At 33.1% G+C, this 27,278-nt stretch overlaps 1 protein-coding gene across 1 annotated transcript in view; it reads right to left on the bottom strand.

Annotated features, from left to right (window-relative positions):
• The window catches only part of LOC112682398 (voltage-dependent T-type calcium channel subunit alpha-1H-like), a gene marked incomplete in the record, with an annotated part of 329,779 nt that overhangs the window by 75,237 nt on the left and 227,264 nt on the right, over positions 1 to 27,278 (bottom strand).

The following is a 27,278-nucleotide window of genomic DNA, read 5'->3' as shown; positions in this document are numbered from 1 at the left end:
TGTGTGTGTGTGTGTGTGTGTGTGTGTGTGTGTGTGTGTATGAGTGTTTTGTGTCTGTAAGTGTATATGTAGGTACAACGTGCATATATCTCATTATTCGTGTATTGTTTGTTATTAGAACCATATAGGAACGAAAAACATATCCCAAGATCGTTTTAAATTATAACTTTATCTTTATTTTTTCATTTTTTACGTTTAATTTTATCAATTTATCACAGTGTTATGTTCGCATTTGTTATTCTTTTAATATTATGATAAAATAATATATGTACTACTAAAAAATTACTGTATAATTACTATATAATAAGTAATATGATATTTTAAAAACTGTTCGGGTAACATCATGGTTTTAAACGTGAAAAATATTTTAGCAACTAAAATTATTGCAAAATTAAAATACTAAAAATTTTGACTTTATTTTCTGCCTCAATAGATTATAAGTGAACTATATTAATGAAAATTAAATCGAAAATAAATGAAATAAATCAGATTTATAAATCATAAATCTTTAGAATAATAATTGATTCATGCGAATTCATGTGTACTAAATATTTGATAAAAAAACAAAAATTTGAATACAAATATAAATGTATGTTAATTTTTACCAGAGAGGGATGGGGGGCTGGTGAGATGTGTTGGCAAGCTGGATTTTCGATTTTGGAGGGGAAGGATTGCCGTTCAAATTTTGATATCGGTCTTTCAAATTTATGCAATTGCGTGCTAATTATTTGCATAACTTTTTTTTAGAATTTTTTACTGGGGGGGGGGCTGATATTTTATAACTATGTATGTAACTGTGAGTATAATATTGAAATAAAATAGTTTATATTAGATTAATTCGATTAAAAATTAGATCAGGCATTAGAATTATTTTATGAAATATAAAAGCAAACAGATTCTATATCACTCCAATTGTATTTAAGTTATCAGTTATTCGTGGTAATAATTGAAAAGGATATTTTTATTTTTATAATTGTTATTCGTGTTGGAATCGACGTGCGTATTAGATGTATTTTTTTCTAGTCGGAACTTACAAACCCGTATAATTTTTAACCATGTTGGAACTTAGTATGCATACCCTGGTTGATTTTTACATGCCATATCTCGTGCAGGAACTCACATTCGTCTTTCGTATACATGCACACATGATGACATGAATAATTCAGTAAAAATATTATCGAATAATTCGGATGAGAAAAGTAAAAAAATATTATCGTTGAAGAATTATAAATTATTATTTCTCACGGATTACGCGTAGTGTGCATATTACCACGAACGAAATGGAAAAAAATATGTTCGTCAAATCCAATTCGAGTTGGAAATTATAATAAAAACCGAATACATGTTAAAAATTCTTGCACGCACAAGTACTATGTTGTCGGTTTAAAATATATTTTGATATGTCATATTGGGAAATTAAGACGACCTGTAACATAAATGGCGTTCATTTCTTTACGAACAAACTTACTAGAACTGGCGGCAGGTCTATAAATCGTTCTGATACGTACAAAACCTCATAATATTATATACACCATATAACATATGTGTATAATTCCGTAATCGCATTGTGTTACTACACGTTGTATTCGCGTCGCTGTCAGTCAAAAACCATTCCGTGAAATTATTCGAGAAGAAGGTAAAAAATCTAGAGCATTTAATCTCGTCCATTAAACGTTTGCGCGCCCGATAAATACGTTACGTGTTTACCAAAAAGATTAGTGTTTATTTGGCTACATTATATTATTCAAGAGAATAACGATTAGACCCGGATACGAAATTATGTTAATAATGCGTCAACAAGTAATTTTATTACACAGATGCGTATCTTAGGCTATATCCTATTAAACATTTTATCCCTTCTTATAGGCAAGCGTCAGAACCGTGTAACGCACAGATGATCAAGTTTCACATAAAACTTATCTTGTTTCCCAACTAATTTAATTATTAATTTATAATTTATAATCATTTGGAATTCGCTGGGTGAGAACGCGAATAGAACAATTAGTATAATATATATATATCTAATAGGAAGCATATTTTGGTATAGTTTACATAAAAATAAAAATCGTCTGTTGAATAGTTATCTGTTATAGAGGTTTTATGACGTGTGTCTATCGTTTAAGATATTTACAGTTCGTAATCAGTTTCATTAAATTTGCTGTGTATCATACATATCAAATTATATGTATGTATGAACTAATAATCGTACTCTTTTGTCCAAAAAATGGACATGTCTTCATATATTTTATTAATTTTGAATAAATACATAATATATAAAATTACATTACCTAAGTATTTATAGCCATACCATTTATGTTTTAAATATCCATTAAAATTATAGTAAAATATTGTAAAAATTTATGTGACTGGAAAAGTTATCCGAATTACAGAAAGAGAAAATAAGTTCTTTGAGTGTTTGTTTCTCTGAAAAAAACGTTTCAAAAATGTACCCTTGGGACTACAAAACTTTCAAAAATCGTTAACCATAAAATTACGATCTACTTAATAACGTATTTATTGGATTGCGATTTGTAAACTTATTTATTAACATAACTCCGTGCAATTTTCTTTTTAAAAATACATAAATAAATTGTCAGAAGTATGAAGTTAAAATGTATTCGTATATGCTTGACGCTCATGGTACGGAAAATAATTTATTTGTATTGCACAAACATACAAATTAAGTAACACATGAAATAACGCATATGTTTCCAGTTGCGGTCGTGTGACACGACTACCACAGAAAACCACTTTTCATACACACATGTCTTCTCTTTTTTTTTCAATTCACTTAACTTAATCAATATCAACATAAAATATATATGAAAAATCATTATTAATAATATTTATTGATTACATGCTAATTGACAAAAAATTATTTCAACAAATATTGTTGATATGAAGAACTACTGTTTTTTAAAAAAAATCGTTTTATCGACTTTTCTGTTAATAGTACATCGAAAATGTGCGAATATAATCTCAATAACGTTTCTGCTGAGCATACTCGTAACGCTACGGATAAGCGTTAGAAACAATAATAGACGTAGTAAAACGCGGTTGTATTAATTTCACTTATACTATCTAATTTCACTTTACTTATACTGTAAAACGAGCTGAGTAAATTTTCTCTGGAGATAAGAATAACGCACGTACGCGTCTTTGCGAACGAACGCGGACACGATGCACTTTTTTTTGATGGAACGGAAGAGCAGCAGTGAAAAATGGAACACGCAAACGTCCGGAGATTGTGTGTGAAGTGTACGGACGGAAAACTGATCTCAGGCCCAGGTACTCGTTCTGATTGACACATCGTGGCTCCGACAGACGATCGCGAGGACCGATCGAAAAATGGGCAACCGGTATAAGGGCGTGGCTAGAAATATCATCAAGGGGAGGGGGTGAACGACTAACGAAACACTTATAGTGTTGGTTATCAAATTTAATTTTAAATTTGTCCACGTGTCAAATTTTTTCGATTATTACTTACGAGGTAGAAGTCGAATAAAATAACCATGATACATTAAAATAAAAATGCATGTAGAATTGTAGTGTGGAAAAAAAAACGTGTTATTCGGTAGGAAATGATCATTTAAATGCTTAGAATACACAAAAAAAAATAAAAAAAAATAAAAAAAACTATGGACAGAGGGGGGGAGAAGCGATTTCCACTACTTAACTTCATTGGCTAGGCCCTTAAACTGGTACCAACCGGGTTTTAGCCACGGCCCGTTCGTCAGCAGCGAACTTGTAAACAAAACGTTTACGCGGTGCAGCCGAACGAACACGCGTAGTGGATAGGATTCGAGAGAAAACTTTCTAGGCATGTAAATGGTGCGGGTGATATATTGCGGGCAAACTGGCAATGACTCACACGCCGCAACAGCACTTCGCGTCGCACTAAATCATTACGCGCGTTGACGGGTTCGCGTCGGCTCGCGCGTTCATTAATACATATTGCACGTGGCCAAAATAAGGTCTTCCGAAAAAAATGGCAAACTTTTTGAATTGATCGCCCTCGCGGAAGCCCGAAAACGTATGGAATCGTATCGTTTTTCGTGCCGCGAACGTTAAAAGTATCACCTTCGTATAAGGCCATGTCTGCGAATCGGTGTCCGTTCTTACGTGTGCAATCGTGAATCAGTTGTCCTTTCGATTGGTCTTTGATTTTTTTTTTTTTTTTATTCACAATACCGTAGTCGCGGTCCGATTCGTGTGCTTCGGTGAAATTATAGTAATTTTGTAAACTGCGCAATGCGCGATATCCACGTTCGATCGCGGCAACGTACCCGTACGAACGGTGCCATACCAATGGAATAAGATGGTGTCTTACATGCAATAATTTTAATTTGTTAGTATTTTTTCTTTGGAGAGTTATTTCAAACTGAAAAACCTTCTGTAGTGTTGCGTGGGCATGTTGTATACATATCGTCACGATAAGATATTATTATCATATAGAAAACAATAAGTGTGCGTTTCGAGGAAATAACGTCGAAAAGCCATCCCGTTTGGAATTCGATACCCGTGGTCCAATCATCCCACGCTGTAGTTTATCGCGTGGTTCAAGTATATCGGGAAAAAAATTCGTGGCTTTGTGTGATCCAAACTCTAAATCCGTGGCCGCAGATAGAGTTCTTGTGACGTTTAGATTCTACTCCGGGATGAAACTTGCTGAGGCATTTTCATTATTCACGATATTGCATCAAACAGTGAATTCAGTATGCGGTGGAGAGGAGTTCGTATCAATGGACGATGTGTGGTATTGTGAATTTCTCTGGCTAAGTATTCACCGTCTTACCTACGTTCAAAGTTTTCGCATAAAATAGACGGTATTCAAAACCGACATCGCGTAGTAATGCAATATGGTGTGCCCATTGTTAAATGTTAACATATTGGATTAATCATATAATTATATAATAATTCAGTAAGTTACGAGCTTTGCGTTTTTTCCCCATCAACACGTCGTTGTAAGTACAGCTTGTGCACAAATATAATGAATAATAAATTATATCGGTTTTCAAATAATTGATAGTAACAATTATTAAGATAGTAAAATATTATTGTATGAGGTTGTACAAAGAATAATTATATTGCATTTACCCTGTTTTATATATACGTAAATGTATACATGTATAATTTTAGTTGAATTATTCAACCTCGACCGGGAAATTAGTTCATTACTACTTCGATGTAAAACGAAAATGTGAACTATCTAATGAGGTTTATTGTACTTAGTTATACTGTAAGAAAATATACTTTTCAATTAATAGTTATTAAAATTACCATATAACATATTTTCTTATTGTACTGATATGTACATTCCTACAATATTTAAAATTAATTTGATCAGTCAGTAATTAAAGTAATTCAGTCATATATATATAAAATATATGGATGATTATTAAAATTAAATACTAATATAGCTATAAAATGAATTGTTCATACTCAGAAATATAATAATATTTCATAATACTGCAGAATTCCTTTATGAGATTTTTGAAATACATAATCCAACCCTCTCAAGGGGATGGAGGGTGGTGGCGTACATGGACCTGACCTTTTACCGACTGTGTCCATAGATTTTCTTTGTCCAGCAAAAATGATATAATAATAATAATAATAACAATAATAATAATACTGTACATTGACGGTAGTACATAATAGCTGCGATGGTGGTACCTTCGCATATACAAATATAATACATTCGTGGTTTGCGCACGATTGCTAAACGAATCGGTTTCGTTTACATTTATGAACTCGTTCGTGCTGAGAGCGAGAACAGTAATTGTAACAATGCAGTTGTACCGTACGCTACAACTATCGAACGTGACATCGCAGTTGTTCTGCGTCCAGAAACAAACTTTTATTGATAATTAAAACCATTCAAAATCGTCCATGACGAGTTCGTTTAAAAATAGCCCAAAGTATTTTTGAACTCAATCCCCGTTGATTTATACACCTCGGTCAAATCAACTGTTACGCAAAATGGCATCGCGTTGCAGTCTATACATATCGATATTCAGGAGCGTACATGTGCCATATCCGAATTGAAATATTGGCATCGTTAGAATTACGGTGGACGATATAATCAGGGCTTAAAGTGGGAGAAATGTGAGGAGACTCAGTCCCCTACCACTCACATCGCTTATAAAGCAACTCTTTTAACATTTCTTCGAAAAGCTTACTAAAACGGTCAACTGTTTGTTAAAAATAATTTACACAGTAAAACAAATAAAAAATGCATTTTAATTGATGTCAAAACTTATTAAAATTAAACAGTGTTCTATAAACAAAACTAAGTAGAAATCATAAATTATATAGTTATATATACACTTGTATATACGGTTTTTAATTAATTTTATTTTTTAAAAGATATTTGCGATTTGTCATTTAATACGATAGTTAAGTAATTTACAAGTATGTACATTTTTACAGCACATGAATAGTTTGTGGAGGAAAATTATTCACTAGAAATACCTCGTTAAATATATATTTAATTACCTATTAATTGACTATATGGAAAGCTGAGAATGATATATGGATTAGAGCCCCTGCCTTTTTTGCCACTTTAAACCCTGAGTATAATCGTGCGCATATACATTATATATCCATTTTACGATAAAAATAAATATAGAATAGACTAAAATTAAAAGAGGGCACGTGTATGTTCTTGCTTAATGTCTACGCTGTACTAGAGTTGTATACAAATTGAAGAGCAAAAATGAGAACATGGAACATTATGAGTATTGCAAAAGTGGCAAGGCTAGACAAACCTATCGCCTATAACTTAGACCTAATGAAAAGCTGTGGGCTATTAGAGGAAAAAAATAGTCTCCGAATTTATCATCTTCGGAAAACGACAAGAATAAAGATGTGATCGTGTTGACTATTCCGCGTTCAGCAGCACGTGTTCCAATACGAATAGAAATATAATACAAATATAACATTATTGCTGTACACATCACATGATCACATGATCGCGTGTTGTACCAGTGTACGTTGTGTTTTTCCACCTTCGGTTTCTCATCAGCAACGAATCCCATTGTCGAATCACGCCGACCACCGAATAATAGGTTTTAACGCAGTACTAGGAAATGTACGGCGGGAAGATACTGTAATGATTCATATTATTCGACCGTGTAAAATGTTGTGAGCCAATGAATAACGATTCTATCGATATGTGCACGGACTACACAATTCAAATAATAAAGGCCTAATTTGACAATACACTATTGACGTACCAAGTAGGTCAACCCTCAAACAACCGGTCCAAAGTCCATCTCACCATATTTATCTGTATAACATTGGTATGAACCCTTTTTCACTGTGCCTTTGGTCATAGGTCATCAGTGCGTGCGCAGTGCGCACCGACCGTGGCGATCCTTCAAAGAGCTCCTCAAGGTAAGTCGTTCCTGCATGCGTACTGACAGTCGATTGCTTCATTACTTTACAATTTACGTTTTCTAAGCGATTATCGAAAAGTTTCCAGTGTCAGTTTACTAAAATCTGTGTCGGTTTCATTTCATTTCCACCTCACTCTACTTTTGTAGTTATCATACGTGATCGAATCATCGACATCCGAATATCAATTACGGAAAAAATAAGTGATATTTTATTTAGCTTTCAAGATTATCTAATTGCACAGGTCGGATCTCGGACCCTCGTGACCCTAAAATACCTCCCTTAATTAAGGAGCAAGGTAATCAATCTATCACCCTCACTACCCGATATTGTACAATTGAATGCTATCCTTCTCATCTTTTTACTTCTACTTGCCCCTATTTTTCTTTCTTCCTAATCTTTTATTCTATTTAATTTTGAGTGATTACAAGATGACGTACGAATGGCAATGGAATAGTAATGGTTCGTACTGATGGATGGACGAATGGAAAAGAGAGTAAAAAGAAGACGGTGATAAAGACATGGTCGACATTTCAACAATCGGCCGTCGATCGCAAATCGTTTCTTAGCAAAGAAACCAAAGCGATATGATAGTAGATATCGAATTGAAATAATTTCCCTCGTTTGATGCGACTGCTGCTGTACGTGTAGGTGATAATCGTTGAGAACAATAGTGAATGGACAGCACGTGCTCGATGTTACGTTCTTTCATTTATACGAAATAACGTGACGGCAATACTAATGATTTAGTAGCTCAATTATTGCATAGTCCAGAGATGACAATTTGGGCAGCTCGCACCCGACAACGTCATCTTTTAAAGACTAGGTGGATCGTAACTGGTTAGGTTACGTTCGGTTATCTTAAGAATGCCTATGGCAATGGTCTGCCAAGAGACGATCAGTCGAAAGCAATATCGACCACGTTACGGGTTCATCAGTGCGAGAGATTCGTTTTATATATTAACCAAAACTTTTGACCGTGAGGTAAATGTATAAATGGCGTCCATGTGTCATATTTCGATGTTTTTACCTCGCAAACTGTTCAGAGATCTCGCAAGGCAATAGTGATGTTATACGGAATCGAAAGCCGTATAATGTTTCGTTATCACTTCAAACTGTTGAAATAATAAAACCATCATAACCTTAGGTTCTTCAAACGTTATGTTTTCACGGTACATCATAATACGGTAACAACCAACCAAACTATTGCATAATATTATAATAATTGTCTTTGGCGCGAAAGATAGAAAATCAATCGAAATCAAATTAGAACTCAATCACACTCGCGCGACGATATGCCACCTTGTTCCCACGTCATCCATTTTCCATTGTTTACTCGAATTCAAACGCGAACGTGGACCGATCAATATGTATACATATGCATAAGGGTTGTCAGATTTTGAAATCCCTGAACCAAGTGACATTATATTGAATTTTTTTTTTATATGACACTTATAAGAAAATAAAAATGAGTATAACATTTTTATACATCCCATTCATTCTACGTTTTATTTTTAAATAACACAATATTAAATGTTATTTTTTCTTAGATTATTACTAGTTCTGCGATAGCAGTCGTTCGATGCACACGCACGCCGTGTATGCTCCGTTACTAATGCGTTTTGTTATAGCTATCTTAAACATCAGTGCTCTTTGGTATAAAAGGTGCGCAATTATTAAATTATACGACTGTTTACATTTAAATTATCCTTTAAGTTTTTACTTAACTTTCTTGTTCGTCGTTTAGATTATAAATTATATTTATATTCAACAACCGGCTAGTGCGATATACTTCGCATACGTCGTCGCTCTTCGTAGGTCGTCGCGGCGACCTTGTTATTGTTATATATATATATATATATAACACTCACCGTCGGTTATCGCTGCCTTCCCGTTTTTCTGGCTCCGTTATCTTAAAACGATAAACCGTTAGCATTGTATTTTTCAATACCAATTAAAATGGTTAATCAGAATAATCCTAATAAAAATAACAACACTGGTGTTAACTCCAACAAGCCGGTCAGCCCGATTAAACTTAATAAAATAACAACGAACTCTTCTCCAAGTAATGAATGGACTATACAGAGTAATAATAAAAGGAATCATTCTGACTCATCTAATCCTACCTCACTTCAAGCACCGGGTAATAAAGTACATAAAAAATTATTCTCGTCTTCAAACCGATTCGCAGTTCTTTCCCAAACCTCAAACTCAGACAATAATCCTACGGTCGGTTCGGACGCTATTCTGGACACAAACTCTAATCGTGAAGATGACCCAATGGATTCTATTTCAATTAAACCTCCTCCTCCAATTTTTGTGCGTTGAGTTGAAGACTTTCCAGAACTATGTAAAAGACTAATTGAAAAAATCGGCGTCGAAAATTTTGTCTGTAAATCTTTTACTGACCGTTTAAAAACCCAAACCAGCACTCTCGATGCCTACAGATCACTTATCCATTTTCTGAAGGAGGAGAAGGCTGAATACCATACCTATCAATTACAACAAGATAAGCCAATACGTGTGGTAATTAGAAATCTACATCCAACAACTCCAATTAGTCTCATAAAATCTGAGCTAGAATTCCTTCATTTTGAAGTGAGATCTGTGACCAATGTTCTTCACAAAACAAACAAATACCCTCTTCCGCTCTTTTTCATTGATCTGGAACCCGTCCCTTACTCAAATGACATATTTAAGTTGACGTCTCTTCTTTATACAAAAATTAAAGTAGAGGAACCATTTAAGACGAAAACAATAAGCCAGTGTGTGAATTGTCAGGAATATGGTCACACAAGATCGTACTGTAGTTATCCGTCACGCTGTGTTCGTTGCAGCGCTTTCCATCCATCATCTGATTGTCCAAACCCACCTGGTACTCCGCTTAAATGCGCGCTCTGTCAAGGCACTCATCCGGCCAGCTACAAGGGCTGTTCAATATACAAGGACCTCCAACGTCGTAAGAAACCCACAAGTAACTTTCCATTTGATAATGTTAGAGATAAGTCACGCGTTGTTCAAGATAGTCACCCTTCAAATCGTACACATACCCATGAAACCACATATGCGCAGGCCACTTCAGACCAAAATGATAACCACCCCTCTCCCCTTGCAGCTCCCGACGTTAACAACTTAATGTCCAGATTTCTGCAAGAATTCAAAGCTTTAATTAACCCTCTAATAGCTCTTCTTACCAAAGTAATATCCTCTCTTCTTGATAAAAAGAATGACTAACAACACTTTTACAAACCAATCTCTTACAATACTTCTTTTCAACGCTAACGGTTTAAAAAATCATGTAAATGAGTTCCAATTCATGCTTCATAATAAACGTATTGACATTGCGCTCATTACGGAAACTCATTTTACACAGTATTCAAATCTTTACATTCCTGGTTATAAGCTGGTGAAGGCTAATCATTTGGACAATACTGCTCACGGTGGTGTCGCCATTTTCATGAAATCTTCAATAATATTTCAAACTCTTCCAAATTATTGTTACGATCACTTACAATCGTGCACTGTACTAATACACTTAAGTAATATTCCTGTGACAATATCAGCATTATATTCCCCTCCAAAACACAAAGTTTCAAATGTAGACTTCCACAATTACTTTAGTACCCTTGGCAATAATTTTATTGTGGGAGGCGACTATAATGCCAAGCATCAAAGTTTGGGTTGTCGTTCAAATAATCCTCGTGGCTGTGTTCTTCATACCTACGCAAGTGCAAAAAACTTAAATGTACTTGCCCCTCCTGACCCTACCTATTGGCCTTCTTCTCCTCGTAAAAATCCTGACATACTCGATATTTTTGTCACAAAAATTCCCTCCAGTCTACACTCTTCTGCTGTTAACCTCCTGGATCTTAACTCTGACCACTCGTCAGTCCTATGTACACTCAAAACCTTTCCGCTAACTCGCTCTGCGCCACCTAAACTATTTAATCCCTCTACCGACCGTTTAAAATTTCACAACCTCGTAAATCAGGGCGTTAAGCTAAATGTTAAACTTAAATCTACCAATGACATTGATCTAGCTATAAATAATTTTACAAATTTGATCCAGTCAGCGGCTTGGTCATCCAATTCACACACACATCATCCTCTAAATCAGACTTCAGTTCCTTCTGATATTCGTCTATTAATTGCAGATAAGAGAAGGGCTAGAGCTCTTTTCCAACGTACTCGCCTTCCCTCTCTTAAACATAACTATAATAAACTCTCAAATCTCCTTAAAAAAATGTTGGCCAAACACAAAGCCTCTTTACTTGAAAAATTCTTGACGAATCTGTCTCCTAATGACGGCAGTCTTTGGAGAGCCACTAAAATAACATGTAAACTCAATTCTCCTAACGTACCAATTAAAAAATCAGATGGATCCTTTGTCTGCACCGACTGGGAAAAAGCCGAATTATTTAAAGATTTTCTTCATGAGACATTCCAACCCCATCCTGAAATCTTCTCTCTTGAAAATAATCTTGTTGTAGCCGAGTCTCTAAATTCGCCTCTTCCTGTTTCTCGCCCTGTAAAACACTTTTCACCAAGTGAAGTCAAATTTGTTATTGATAAGTACCCACAGAAAAAATCTCTAGGTTTTGATCTCATAACAGGCGAAGTGGTCAGATGCTTACCAAAAAAAGCTATAATACACTTCACCCACATTTTTAATTGTATTTTAAGACTTTCTTACTTTACAATATTATGGAAATTTTCAACTATTATTATGATTCCCAAGCCTAAAAAACCTCCCGATACCGTATCTTCCTTCCGTCCTATTAGTCTTCTGCTTTTTTTCGCAAAAATTCTGAAAAAATTGATCCTTAAGCGCATCTTACCTAGTATCTCAAACTCGATTCTACCTGATACCCAATTTGGCTTCCGTTCTGCCCACTCTACCATTCATTAGGTACACAGAATTATCGATGCTATCTCGTACTCACTCGAAAAAAAACAGTATTGTACTTGTGCCTTCTTAGATGTGTCACAAGCGTTTGACAGGGTATGGCACGATGGTTTTCTTGTCAAATTAAAAAAAATCTTGCACCCTGTATTTTACCTAACCATTAAATCATACCTGTCAAACCATCATTTTCAAATCAGATTCGGTAATGCACACTCAACTATATCCAATATTTCAGCCGGTGTTCCCCAAGGGGTTATACTCTCTCCCATACTTTATAACATTTATGCTGCTGACCAACCTACCACACCAAACACTTTAGTAGCTGATTATGCAGACGATAAGGCAATAATATCTATCAATTCAAATCCGGAAATAGCTTCATATAATCTTCAAAATCACCTAACCCTTATGGAAGACTGGTATACCAAGTGGCGAGTTAAAATTAACCAGACAAAATCTATCCACACTACATTTACACTGCGTCTTTCTCCATGCCCCGAGGTATCTATATATGGTACTCAAATTCCTACTTCTTTCACTGTCAAATATTTAGGACTTACACTTGATCGCAGACTTACCTGGGCTCCTCACTTTAAATCTTAAAGACAAAATTTAAACCTACGGCTGCGCTTGTTAAAAACATTCTGCAATAACAATAAATACACAAACATTAAAACTAAACTTCTTATTTATAAATCTCTAATCAAGCCCATCTGGACATATGGCATACAGCTCTGGGGTAATGCAAAAAAATCCAACATCAACAAGATTCAAACTTTTCAAAATATTGCGCTAAGGAAACTACTTAATGCCCCACCTTACGTCTCCAACCATTCTATACAACAAGACCTCAGGATGAATTCCGTCAAAGACGAAGCAAAAATTTATTTTAAGCGTTTTCACAGTAGGTTACCCAACCATCCTAACCTTCTTATAAAAAATCTGGCAATCCCTTCGATTCCGGGTAATCCCGCTAGGCGTCTTAAACGCAACTGGTGTCGTGACCTGCTAAATTCATGACCCCTAGAAAATCCCCTTACTAATCTGAAACAAAATAGGTAGTGTCATCATTGGGTGGCTTCTTCCGTCATATTTTTCATGTTTTTATTACTCTTATCAAATTTACTTATTGTTCTATGAATAGATTGTAAATATCTTGTAAAAATAAAAAATAAAAAGATTATTACTGAACGGTACGAACTGAATGACCGACCTGGACACCAGGATGAGCCATTAATCTCGGATGGATGTGGAAACCAACACATATATCACTTAGTTGTTTTACCACGTTAAATATAGTGTAACGTGGAAAAGTATAAGTACGGTATACACATCGATAATTTCATTTCAAGGTGAAGCTTTATGTTTTGCAATTTTCCGTACCGAGTGGATATGAACATGACGATAATAATTAGTGGACCGCACAGTACGTCCGAAAAGTTATATTATTTATTCGCAAAAACATACACATACTCGCACACACAAGAGCGCACGGAAGGTCGAGAAAGTGCACTTAGGTCAAGTTGAGCAGAGCAGTGCATTACAAGTTTCAGGACAGTGAAAATACGTCATGGTGAAGGTAGTTTCAAATAAACACATCTTTAAGGACTTTTTCAAATATTTTTACGCATAGTTGAGGTAAACCGCCGTAAATATGTCACTGAAAAAGTGTCCGAATCACCCACTATTGGTTATTGAAAAATAAATTTGTCTGAAAGCGGTTCTATTTAGCGGTATTTGAACAGCGTATGGTTTTGCCAGTTTTCATCTGGTCGATTTTGAGTATTTCTATCCATCATAATCGTTTAACGTCAGAAAATGGAATAATATATCTTACGTCAATTTAATATTAAACGGATCCATTTATTATTTTATTTTTTACAATTCAATTTATCGATCTTGTAAATAGACACTATATAATATTGATGTGTAATTTCGAACATCAATATGAGATCATAATATTACTTCTATAAGTTGTATTTAAGTGTATAATTGTATAAGTAATAAGTGTATAATTATTATACAATTAACAAAAATGTCAACACATATGATTTTTAAACATTAGGATTTTCAATAAGAATGAAGATTTTTCTTGTGTTACATAAACATTTTTTATTTATTTTTTATTTCGTGGAATATATTATTATCTTATTAAGATTTGAAACTTGAATAAACGATCACTTATTTTTATTTATATTATCATATTAAATGTATTTTTAACTTCTTTGTTCTTAAATTATTTTTATGTGCATTTAGATTTTTTTAAATGTCCCATAAAATCTGTAATAAAGAAAACTCAGTTCAGAGTCCTATTGTAAATAAAACTTATTATATATTTATTCATTCTAAATTTATAAAAATGATTTGTTCTTCAATTGGGGTACAACATTTCATTTTTGTATTCAGAATAATTTTTGTTTTTAAGGTATAAATTATGAGCAAACATCACTTGATTATGACTATTCGAGTAATTATTTTAAACACTTATATATGGAAGAAATATTAGAAATTCAATGTGCACTATTAAATCACTTCTAACATTTGTTAGAAGTGTTTTTGGATGAATACTATCCACTATTAATTTTGTTCCAATGAAATTTGAAACCGTTTAACACGAGTATTAAAAAAATTGTAACATTAATATAAAACACTTTACATAGGTACTTTTTAGCACTAATACATGGTGTAATTATTTTTATGATTGATGTAAGCAGAGAGAAAAATGTCTAATTTATGTTATACTGCTTTTAGCTGTTGAAATTTATAAAAACTTGCCGAGAAAAGTTTTAATAAACGCTTCCGTTAAGAAAGTTTGATATTCAATAGAAAATATATTATTATATTTATACGTTTATAGAACTTAAATTCTTAGTTAGATAAATAACTAAAGATGTATATACGAGTGAGCGTATGCTCACCATTACGTTTACATAATAATGTATGTATACTATATAGATACGTAATAAGAGAAAAACAAAGTTTGTATTTGGGAAAAACGAAGGTTAATCTAACTTTTTTTAACTACCTAGTAGGTTATTCTGTTTTCTGCGCAATTAATAATAATTTCAATTCGTTAGAAATTTAATGCACTCATATATTTGAATACAAGTACAAACTATTAAAAAAAAAAGTTAACTAGTATACAAATTAGTAGAGCATGGTTTATATGCATTTGCATATGTTATTTATTCTGGTTGGTCATATGAAATACTAAGTTGGCACAACATTTGTTTTATAACATAACTATTTAAACAATTGAATTTTTTAAAGCATATTTTTGCATATTTTGATAGTTACTCGTTTATTTTTATCTAAAGGGCTCATTATAGGTTTTTAATTGCATATTTTATCTTTTACTTCATATTTCGATGATTTTTTTTTTTTTGGTAATAATAGTAAACAGATGATTTATCGAACAATGCATACCTACGAAATATGAAATATGCTGTTCCATCCAATTCCAAACGCTTCCCATTCAATAGACCAGGAATGGACAACTCAAAGTTACTAGAGGGCCAATTATTGGAAAATTCAAATCTAGCGAGTCAGAGCATAGAAAAAAATAAATCCGCCAGTTGCCCATCCCAGCAATGGACCAAGAGAATCAGTGCTGTCTACGTTAGGACCGCTACCAAAAATGAATCAGTCAACCGAAAAATATGCATGTACACTGATGATACCATAATTTATAGTGCATAGTAAATATGCGTATAAACCTAATCTATAATAATAATAATAATTAATAAATATTATTGGAGTATTATAGTTCAGTATTATACATCATGAGTAATAACATGACTGATAGTATGGTTTTGAATATCTGGTTAAGTATAACTGTACGATATTTTAAACGATTTGAGCGATCAGTTTTAAAAATTTTAAAGACTAATTTTATAAATAAATTTTTTATAATTTATAGTAGATCTCTTATGAATATGTTCAAAGATAGAACACTTGTAAATTATGTATCCATAAATAAAATAACATGAAAACAAATATTGGACATATTTTCAATTTTAATACCAACTCAAACCTGATTTTAAATAATCAAAAACTTCAGACAATCATATAAATAAATATAACATAGAGTTTTTTAAATAACTGTTCTAGTATTCTATTCATAAATCATTTATTAAATGTAATTGGTCGATTCTTAATAGGAATTAATTGATTTTCGTATTGATAAACAGTTATCACTTTAAATTTTAAAGAAACAAAACACATCGAGTAAAAAATTAAATTTGAATATAAGATTATTACAAATAGGTAATCCACTATTGGCCACAATATAATACAAGTGTTGTTTATAATAATAGTAACTCGTTGTTAGGCAAAATTTCGTATTTTATCATCGTCAACGATACTAACTGAAATATCTTTCACTCCAAGTCAATCAGTTGACCTACGCACTACAATATTATAATTTCTAAACATTGATTTGTTTTCTTCAAAACTTATACATTTTAAGGTTGTGATTTAAACAAGCTTCACGTCATTCCGTTTAAATATGACAATTAACGAAATGGACGAATTCCAAAGGGTAATTACTATCCAAATTAAATATTTAGAATTTATATATTAAGAGTCGTAAGATTATTTACTGTTCAATATTAACTATCAAGGAAACATTGTGCATACTATATACAAGGGATAGGCAACTAACGGCCCATCCGGCCTGAATACTTTTTATCTAGCTCGTGCTACCTTTTCAAATCTCTTAGCGGTTATAAGTATCTAATTTTTTCACGTTGATCATAAAATATATATACAACGAAACTTCCAATTAACAGTCACCGAAGGAATCATAAACAATTACCGCTATTTAGAGGTGACAATACATGACATAACAATTAATGGAACCAAGGAAAATTACCGTCACACAGAGGTGACCGCTAACTGAAGTTTCACTGTATATATTTATCTCTAGCATTGAACTCCAGTTAAATCATTAAATTTTTTAACATAATTTATATCCATATCGGCATAATTAACTTTGCTGTAGGTTTAGTCACTTATTTTATTGTATTGCTTCCGTCATAAAATTAAATCAATTAAAATTAATTCTAATTGTCCATTTTAATGACCTTTTTCATTTTTTCTTTCCTTACTATGGCCTGCCAAAAATTAAAGTTCTAAAATGTGGCCCTATAATTACTTTGAGTTGGCTATCCCTGCTATATACATACAGAATGTCACACAATGTTTTTCTCTGTTAACAATTTTTTTCCTGTAGTTTTCTGTAGTTTTTGAAATATCATATTTTAATATTATAATGGAAATTATTATTTATTTGTCTTTCTATTAGTATTAAAAAAAAGTAGAAATCTTTTAGGAACATAATGTACATATATATGTGTAACGGAACATAAAGGGTTAAAAATTACAAGATTAATATTTAATAATTATTGGGTCACACTTAAAGAATTTTGAAAGTTGTGAAAACTGTTTGATGATTAGAAACTGTAGTTCAAGAGTATAGACATATTATTATAGTTATAAGAATATCGCAAGTAACAGGTTTATATGGTTAACTTAGAGAGAATATTTGTTCAGGGTTGAACTGAATGAGAAATTAGAGCGAATCAGTGTAATACGAGTATGTTCAAATCATTGGCGAGTATTTCGTACACGAAGTCTACGTAATTTTTCCGAACTGACAAATGTAAATAAAGGTTTTTCCACTGATTGATCCGTAAATTTTCTACTCCTAAGGGGTAAAAATAACATTTTACTTTTACTCTTTTGCTTTTATCCTATTACAAATCGACAATATTTTATAATAAATTAATATTACTCAGTCATTTAAATATTAGATTAAATACGAAAAAAGGAATTTGATTATAGATAAGATGGCGGTGGAAGAACAAGAAACGAGGAGACTAATTATATCGAGGATATAGGAAAGTGAGTTTGGAAAAAAATGCAGAGCAGAAAATCGAAAAAGAGAAGTTTAAACAGAGAGGATGTCAAATGATTTTTTATAGTTTAAGGTTGGTATGCGGACGAAGGAATCATTTAGCGAAAGAAGGAACGAGTAGTATGATTTAGATCGAGTCAGGATAAGTTTATTTCATTGTCCCGGGGGTAGGTCTAAATCGATGTGATCTAGAGAACACGGTCTGAACCGTCGGTCGTTGATGTATGTTCGCGTAAATAATTCGCTGTGGCGTGTGGATCTATAACTGATCGTTGATTTTCAGACGGATCAATCGGACGACCGGTGGTCAGCGGCCGAGCACCAGATTTTTGGTAGAATGATGCAATGGTACTTGACCGGCACCGGTGAGATGTGCGAACGGTGCGGCACGTCTTGCGCGGACAAGACGGATCTGTGGAGACACGTGCGCGCTGTTCACGGCGACGCCATTGCTTTGAATTGCCCGGTCTTGAATTGCGGCCGACGGTTCTCGTCGGTGATCGCGGCCATGGACCACGTGCTGGACCATCATCCGGCGGCCACAGGGCCGCGCGTGTACACGTGCGAGTTGTGCGGCCAGCCGGCTGCCGACCACGGCGCGCTCCGCGGGCACGTGGCCCGAGAGCATCCGGAGGCCCGGGCCGCCATGTGCGGCGTGTGCGGCCTGTACATGGGCGACGTCGCTTCGCTGATCGACCACGTTCAAGCGAAGCACGGGGCTGTGGTGGCCACAGAGCACGCGCCCATCGGTGGCCCGTACATGCGGCCCAAACGGATCGCGCGGTGCGATGTCTGCGGCCGACGGTTCGGCAACCGGAGGTTGTTGCGCGGGCACAGGAGCGTGCACGGCCACCCGGGTCTGGTGAGTCCGCCTTACGCCAGAGCGCGCGAGATGCGCTAGTCGACGGACACGCGAGCCCTGGCGGTCGGACACTCCAACACCAGCCGTGTGCGGCCATCTTATCGTTTCGTCGTCCTGACTAATCCGGAGCGCCGTACTCCGTGGCCTGCATTGTACATTTTACATTTGTTATGTTGTGTCATATTGTTGTTTGTTATGTTTACGTTTGTACACCGTCAATTATTTGTCGCGTGTTAGTTGTTTTCCGTTTTTCCCACACACCGTTTTCCGGTTGTTGTTCTCGTTTACAGAACGTAATGTAAAATGTTTTCTCGTTTAATAAATTAATATTTATTTTTACGATTACGAGTTGTTTCATTATTTTTATCTACTGCCGCCGTTATTTATCGACGAGATACTACCGGCGTTAGTTTTCAAGAGGAGGGTATTTTTTTTGAAAACCTGATTTTCCTACGCGATACGTAGATGATTTTTCCGTTCGCAACGAAAAACCTGTTCGTGGTGACGCAACACAAAATCCGGTCCAGCTGTCCGAACGTGATATTCGTTCGATCTTGTGTTATGGTTTTAGTTCCATCGTATTGTCAAACAACAAAATATGATTGAATCGTTCTCATATTAGAGATGGGATTGAGATATAAAAAGTCGATTACTGTATAGAGCTATAATATTTTGAACTATATCGACTGGTAAAAGTCAAAAGGGGTTAAGTGACAATTTTACTCTTTTTCAGGAGAGCAAAAACCAAATTTTCATATTTTCTTAACTTTGGCGTTGGCGCTTCGGTTAGTTATTTAAACATTAAGAATAAGGTTATTATATATTTTCATTCTATTATATGGTACCTTGCTGGTCTGACTCTAATTAAATTAAAATATTAAGTACATTTTTTATTCTAACCTTTTTTAGCGCTTAGCTCTAATTTTTTTTTTTTTTTTGTGATAAATGGCGCTTATAAATTGTTCAGTAGTAGACTTGTAACACTTGTGTAACATATGTAACGTAAGTATATATACCTAGGATGTATAAAGAACTTTACTCACATAATCACTTTTATCAATATAAAAAAATGGTTCGATACTCATAAGTTATATTATTATTATGAAAGTTGATAAGTATCAATCGTAGGGGCGAAGTGCCATGAATTTGTCGCTTAACCTATAACATTTTTAACAACATCATTTATGTCCTTAAAAAAGGAGCTTTTCCCCTACTTTTATAACAATTGTGTCGCTTATCCCAAAAATCTAAATTCCAATACTTACTAAATCTTATTACTAAATGGTCAGAATAACATTAGCGTTAGTGCGATCGATGGATAGATCTAACTGTCGGTTATCCCGTGTCTCTTAGCCTTTTTTGCCTTTTACCAGCCGATATGTTGTTAATCTATCCAATAGTTAAGTCACTAACTAAATAATATTGTTTTTAATTCAATTCGATTTCGTACAGAATTAAGTAATTATTTTTTAAAAAATAAAACACGTTCAGATTGGGTGTAACCACTCCAATTACAGTTTAAAGTTTCAGGAGCCATTGTAGGTGGTGCATGTAGATATATATTTTAGTAGATTCAAACCAAGAATAAGAAAAAAGTACTTTTAGATATACCTAGAATCAAAAGAAAACCTACGGTATTAGATATTCTAACCCGGTTTTCTACGGCTTAATCCAACACCTAAAAGTCTGAGTTAAATTTTACTCTAAATGAAATTTAGATCCTATGAACATTTATAATCTACCATTCACAGTATAAACTGGATTAAATTAAGACTTTAAGAATAAAAAATATATTAACATATTATTGATAATGACGAACACGGCAAAAGTTTTTCAGATTTTAATCTTGAACGTTTTACTTTATAGCACCTAATAATACTGTACTACTTGAATACATAAACATTTATTTCATCATTCTTTTTAATGAATTTTTAATAATATCACGTTGCTTATCTGATTTTTATCACTAAACTATCATGTTGTTGCTTGCAAATATTGAATATTGTATATGAAAAATCATATACCTGTAACTTAGGATATAGATATTCTTATTGCGGTATTTTCAGGGGTGTAATGAGCAGACCCTATTTACGTCATAGCATCACATCATACCATAAGACTTTAGCATCACGCTATACTGCATGGACCAATCAAAGGCACTTTAGATTATCAGACTACTTCCGTACCAGGGTACGTGACGCAAGTGGGCTTCTATATAATGCACCTGCTCACTAGCCACTGAGAGTCACTCTTAATACAGAGTTAAAGAAGGCATTAACCTGTTATTGTTAATACTAGTCGTGACCGACTTGACTCCTGTACAGTTTAACTTTATATCTATCTACATAATTACAGTGTGTTTGTCTAAATTAATAAACCAAGTCATCTAAACTTGTTATAATATATTCTTCAAAGTTTTGTTTTCTTCTTCTCTATCACTACCCGTCGTAATCCCCTTTGGGTGCACGACAGGGGTATAGCCAATAGGTAGGCCTGGTAGGTCCGGGCCTACCCAGATTTTTTTTAGAAAAAAGTCAATAATATTTAAATTACAATATTCAGACATTTATACACGTTTTTATAACAGTGTAATATTATTATAACACTATAATAATTTGAATGGCAACGTCATTAAAATATCATTAGGGCTATCGCATTGGTCGATACGTAGAATAATATTGAAAAATACGTGATTGATAAAATCGTTGCTCACAATATTCTTGTGATAAAGTTTTATTGGGAATTTAATTTTATGATTATCCATTCATAAACATTTTAAACATTTACCTAGTACCTACCTATAATTATTAGTATTGTGCGATTTGCAATCCCGAGTGGTCGTTAGTTGTTTTATTTTTTTATTTATTTTCTTTTATCAAAAAAAAATGAACACTACACTTTTTATACTAAAAATATTAATATTAATATTAATATTTTTAAATGGTGAATGTGAATCAACTCAAATCGGCCGAGATTTATCTCCAAATTAAATGATATATTTTTTAATTGCGCACTTATTACTTTTGTAGACGTGGAAAGATAATTTTCGATATATAAAAATTTTTTGACAGAAAAACGCCAATCAATGGTTTTTGAAAATATAACTAAAATGAGTGTCATACTATGTAATGTGCATTTAGGAAAGAAAATTTAAATTAAGATATATTTTTGATCTAATTGATTTTTTTTTTACTTATAGATGAAAACTACAAACAAAATGATTTTGGTTAGTAAAGTTTTTTAAAATGAAGAAGAAAAAAAAATATTTACAGTAGAGTTATATCATTTAAAATGTAATTTATTCATGTACTATTTCAATTAAATGTTCAAAAATGATTTTTTTTTGGTTACTAAATTTCGAGTTGATATTATTTTTTCTTTAATACATATTTAACACATTAGAGCATATACTTATGCATGTTAAAGTATTTTTAACTAATATTTGGTTGGTTTTTAATGCATATAAATCCGTGCTATACATATTAGTAAAATATTAGTTCATTCCAAAGATTTTTTTTTATTTCAAATGCATACGATTATGGCCGTTTAATTGCTATATCAATGTTAGGTTCTTTGTTGTTTCCTACGATGTTGATTTAAAATCTGTCCAGTTCTTCTGTGAGCAATTAGAAATAAAAATAAACATGTTTTAGGGATAAGAAAAAAAAGAGAAAAACAAGCTTACAAATAATAGATTACTACGATGTTATTGATTTCAAAAATGTAAAACGATACTGTCCATGTCAGCGTTTTTCAAACTGTGGGTCACGATGGACCCTAGGGAGTCGCGAGAAGTTTTTTTAATTACACAGATTACACATTTATCACATACGCCTAATTATTAATTAAGTATTATATTATTATTATTATTATTATTATAGAGTAGTAAATAAATAATAAAATAGAAAAAATTTGTTTTTTGAAATTATTTTTATTGATTCTGTAAATGTAAAATTATGGGGTCACGATAGATTTTTGGAAGAAAATTTGGGTCGCGGTCCTAATAAGATTGAGAACCACTGGTCTATGCTGAAAACGAATACACAACCAAATATATTTTTATTTAAGTATTTTCGTCGGAAAAACTCAAACAATTTACATTCGAGGAGATAACAGTTTATTCTTCGGAAAGTGATCTCCAACATATAGACGGTTGACAGATTTTTCATTAATTTTTGTTAACATTTTTTTTTTTTTTTGTACATATTTCTATGAAATTAAATATTTCAATTGAGCTCCTTCAATATCCGTTTACCTGTTTATACAGCTATACTCGGATACGGTATAAAATTGTTGTACCGTCGCGACGGCCGGTTGATGAATGAATTAACACAACATATGAAAATATATATAGGTGCTCTGTCGACAACATTGTCTGGCCATGACCTGACTAACGCGCCGTGGTCGTGAGAACATAAATATTCAATACCGTTGCTAAAAATAATAATAATAATAATAGTATTAACAAAATGTGTACCGGTAAGCTTACGCAAGAAATCACAGAACTCAGTGTTTATTCGATAAAATTCAAATTCAAGTGATTGATCGACCATTGATCAATCATGGCGTATCTCTTGTTCACCAACAGGTGAAATAAATAATAAAAATAACAAAACAAATAATAATATAACTGTGGTTCTTGTTCTGTTTTCGTCAAATCCCCGACCTCTTGTAGATTGAGGGTTGTCTTTTTTTAATATTTTCAATACAGCGGTCATCAATGATCAGGGCTTGAATCGGTTGTTCTTGACCGATGCGTCATTTTTTCGTGAAATGTTGGCTAAAGACGACTACAGTTTATTCTTGAGATTTTATTTTCCATCGTTGAAAGCCGAATCTCTTCAGCCGTACGTTATACACGATTGATTGTTGTACGTTCACGTCGGTTTATTATTATTATTCTTTTTTCCCTTGATAATTTCACCGCGGACTGCTTATCCAAACAACGACGTGAGCTTCTTACTTTCATTTGTTCAGAGTTGCGTGAAAAAAAGGAACTGAACCGAAATCGGACACTGGTAGGGTCCGTTCTCTTCAACAGTTTATATCCATAATAAATACAAATATACATACGAGTAAACGGGATTTATCCGGTTTCGAATGCGCTGAAGCGTTATGTATATTATCGATCCAAGTCCCGAACAATTGTGTTTAAATATTTCGTTGCAACAATAGACTTAAACAATCAACGTCGATTGTGTGCTGTGGAAGCCGTGATAAAGTTTTGCACAGTTATTATTTTCAATGTTTGCGTATTGTACCTTTATTATTGTGTCCGCATATGCTTATATATATATATATATATGTGTGTGTGTGAAAGTATACAAAATGTGTGAAATAGAAAGTGAATCAACGTTGTTTTGATAGTACTTTACGTTTGTAAAACGAATGGGGTTACAACATGCGCTATATAGTGGCCGGTTTGGGTGCAAAGCAACGTGGGATCGATAAGATAAGTTTTGTGTACACGTTTACGATAATATTGTTTTTCGGTAGCCAAATGAAAATCCCGTCGTTCAGAGAATGTATTATAATTAACCGTGTACCGAATTCTCCATTTTTGCTACGATTCCTTCGCGTATTGTGCAAACAACTAAATAGTTAATTCAACTGTACAGGGTAATTTTCTATGCACACTCACTCCGTTTTCGTGCTCGAACTATCCATTTTTTCGAATTCTGGTTTATGGAAAATGCGTAATCTGTATTTTCCAATACACGAATTATTAATCATATGTACTTATTTGGAGTATGTGCGAATAATATGCCAGTTACGCACTTATAATGTGAATATTCCGAACGAAAATTGTTACTAATCAATATTGATTCCGATTGTAAAACAATATCGGAAAATGATCTATTAACAATAACGATATTGTTTAATATTTTTATTTTGTCTTAAAACTGATTGTTGTTTCGTCTATTACTCCAGATTTTTTTTAGTTTTAACAAATTATCATAGAACGGTAAATTTCTACCGGTAATTCGTTTACGAAACGATTAGTGAGTCTTTCTCATATGGTTGTTATTCATGAGTTCGATGAACGAGTAATGTATTCAATCGTATCTCCGTGGTTTTGATTTATGGTACAAAACCACTGGACAGAAAACAAACATATGGGAGTGGGGGAGGAAAAAAAAATCAAAATTTGTATATATTTTACAACGTATTAACTATAATTATGGCAATTCGAATACAGTCCTGCGATACCACGAAAGATTTGTCATCGCTATATGGCGCGAAATAGTTTAACTTTGACTAACGATTGAACCTTCATGTTTTCATTTGACTGACGTCAATAGTGAGGTGAGACATTCCTGTGATCCATTTCATATCTATAGCCCCGGTATCGCAATAAAACAATTACATTATAAACTTTTACGCAAACATCACATTCGTACGGCATAAAGTAAACTAACTGATGTGTTTCGGAGCGTCCGCTGGAGTTTTCATCGTAGACCCACCATAGGCCTTCCCGACTCGATTTCAACAACGTGATTAGTTTACTACTACGAATCAGTGGTCCCGCATGGTAGAGTGCCGTTCGTAAACATATCTTCTTCCCATATAGTTTAGTTCACGAAATATAGTGTTTTTTCAGATTTAACAGATTTCCATGTGTTCAATAGCGGTTGTAAGAAACTTCTTATGTATAAGTAATAACGACAAAGGAGTTAACAATTAAAATAAGTTGGCGCAGCTGAAATTTACTCGTGTACGTTTAAAAACCATTGCCGTTACCTGTATAATTCTCTCTCGTATTTATGGCACATGCCGTGACCCGTCGAAAACCTGCAAATACTCAGATTATTTTTGATACATTTTCACGTATTTTTACCGAAAGATGTAGAACGCAAGAAAACTACTACCACAAACTTTGAGATTAATAAGTCGAATTTGGGATGAAAACGTCGGTGTACAGTACAATGTGAAACAATATTATTGAAATGTATCTCCTCCAAATTTCATCTTATTCCTCTTAAACTTGATTTTTAGTGCGTTTTTAATATTTTTTTTTTTTTTTTTTAATTATTACTCTTAAGCATTAATTTTAACAAACACACACATTAAACAAAAAAACAATGCAAAAGCAAACACTCGAACATTATAATTTATATAAACACATTATAACGAACATTTAATAATGAAACTATTACACTAAATTTGTTATTTTAACGATATTCATAAAAATAATCCATTCTTAACACACACATTCACAGCTGTTGGTGAATTCCAATCTGACACCATTATCAGGATTATCTCATCATCATCCAAATCGATTAAATAAAAATTTCAACTTTATAACTACAAATGAAAATCCATCCTTTGGTATTGTATACATCTAATATACGTTTTATACGCATTATTCGATACCATTGAGATAAAATATTATTTTTACATCGACTGACAGTTGAACAAAAATAATTTTCCAAAATGTCAAGTTTCTCCCTTGTAGGAGAAAACAAATTGATCCATGGACGTACATAATACATACAAAATCTATGTATACTATTATTATTATTATTATTATTATTATTATTGCACTGTCATATTGGTTCAAAACTTGTTTTCGAATTTAAATTCCTTTTCAATTTACTCGAATAGAAATTTTCAAAGGTAACTCTGAGCTTTTTAAGAATCGATATTTGACGATTTTTCTATGAAATGAACATATAATTTTGTGCACGTGTGTTAATTTTTAATGGCTTGATCAAAGATTAAATATTTTACCATTTTACTTTCGTTTATGTTTACATTTGACGGCAACGAAAAACCGTGAAAATGCGGTACAATCGATTGTTTACATAAGCGTAGTATAGTTACGCGTAGCTACTCGAATTTTTAAAATATTACATTAATATTGATTCATCCAATATAGTATACCAAACACTAAAGCACACATATAAGCATACGATAAACATATCAGTAAATTTCATTTCATTATTTCATTTACGAATATAATTTATCAATTTATAAAATGTATATAAAATTATATATTTATGAAATAAGGACCTTTAGAGTGGGTTAAATTTTAATTTATCGAATCGGTATTTCTTTGTTGTTTGAAATTATTTTCATTATACGTAATGATTTATAATTTAATTACATTGCACAGAAAAAAAGGTAGAGGTTTCATACATTTTGCTAATCAATACAAATGTACTATGCGAACACATTAGCAAAAAAAAAAAAAA

This window comes from Sipha flava, unplaced genomic scaffold, assembly GCF_003268045.1.
Source record: "Sipha flava isolate LNK unplaced genomic scaffold, YSA_version1 203_pilon_pilon, whole genome shotgun sequence".
Taxonomy (NCBI): domain Eukaryota; kingdom Metazoa; phylum Arthropoda; class Insecta; order Hemiptera; family Aphididae; genus Sipha; species Sipha flava.
This window is presented reverse-complemented; position numbering and strand designations above follow the sequence as displayed.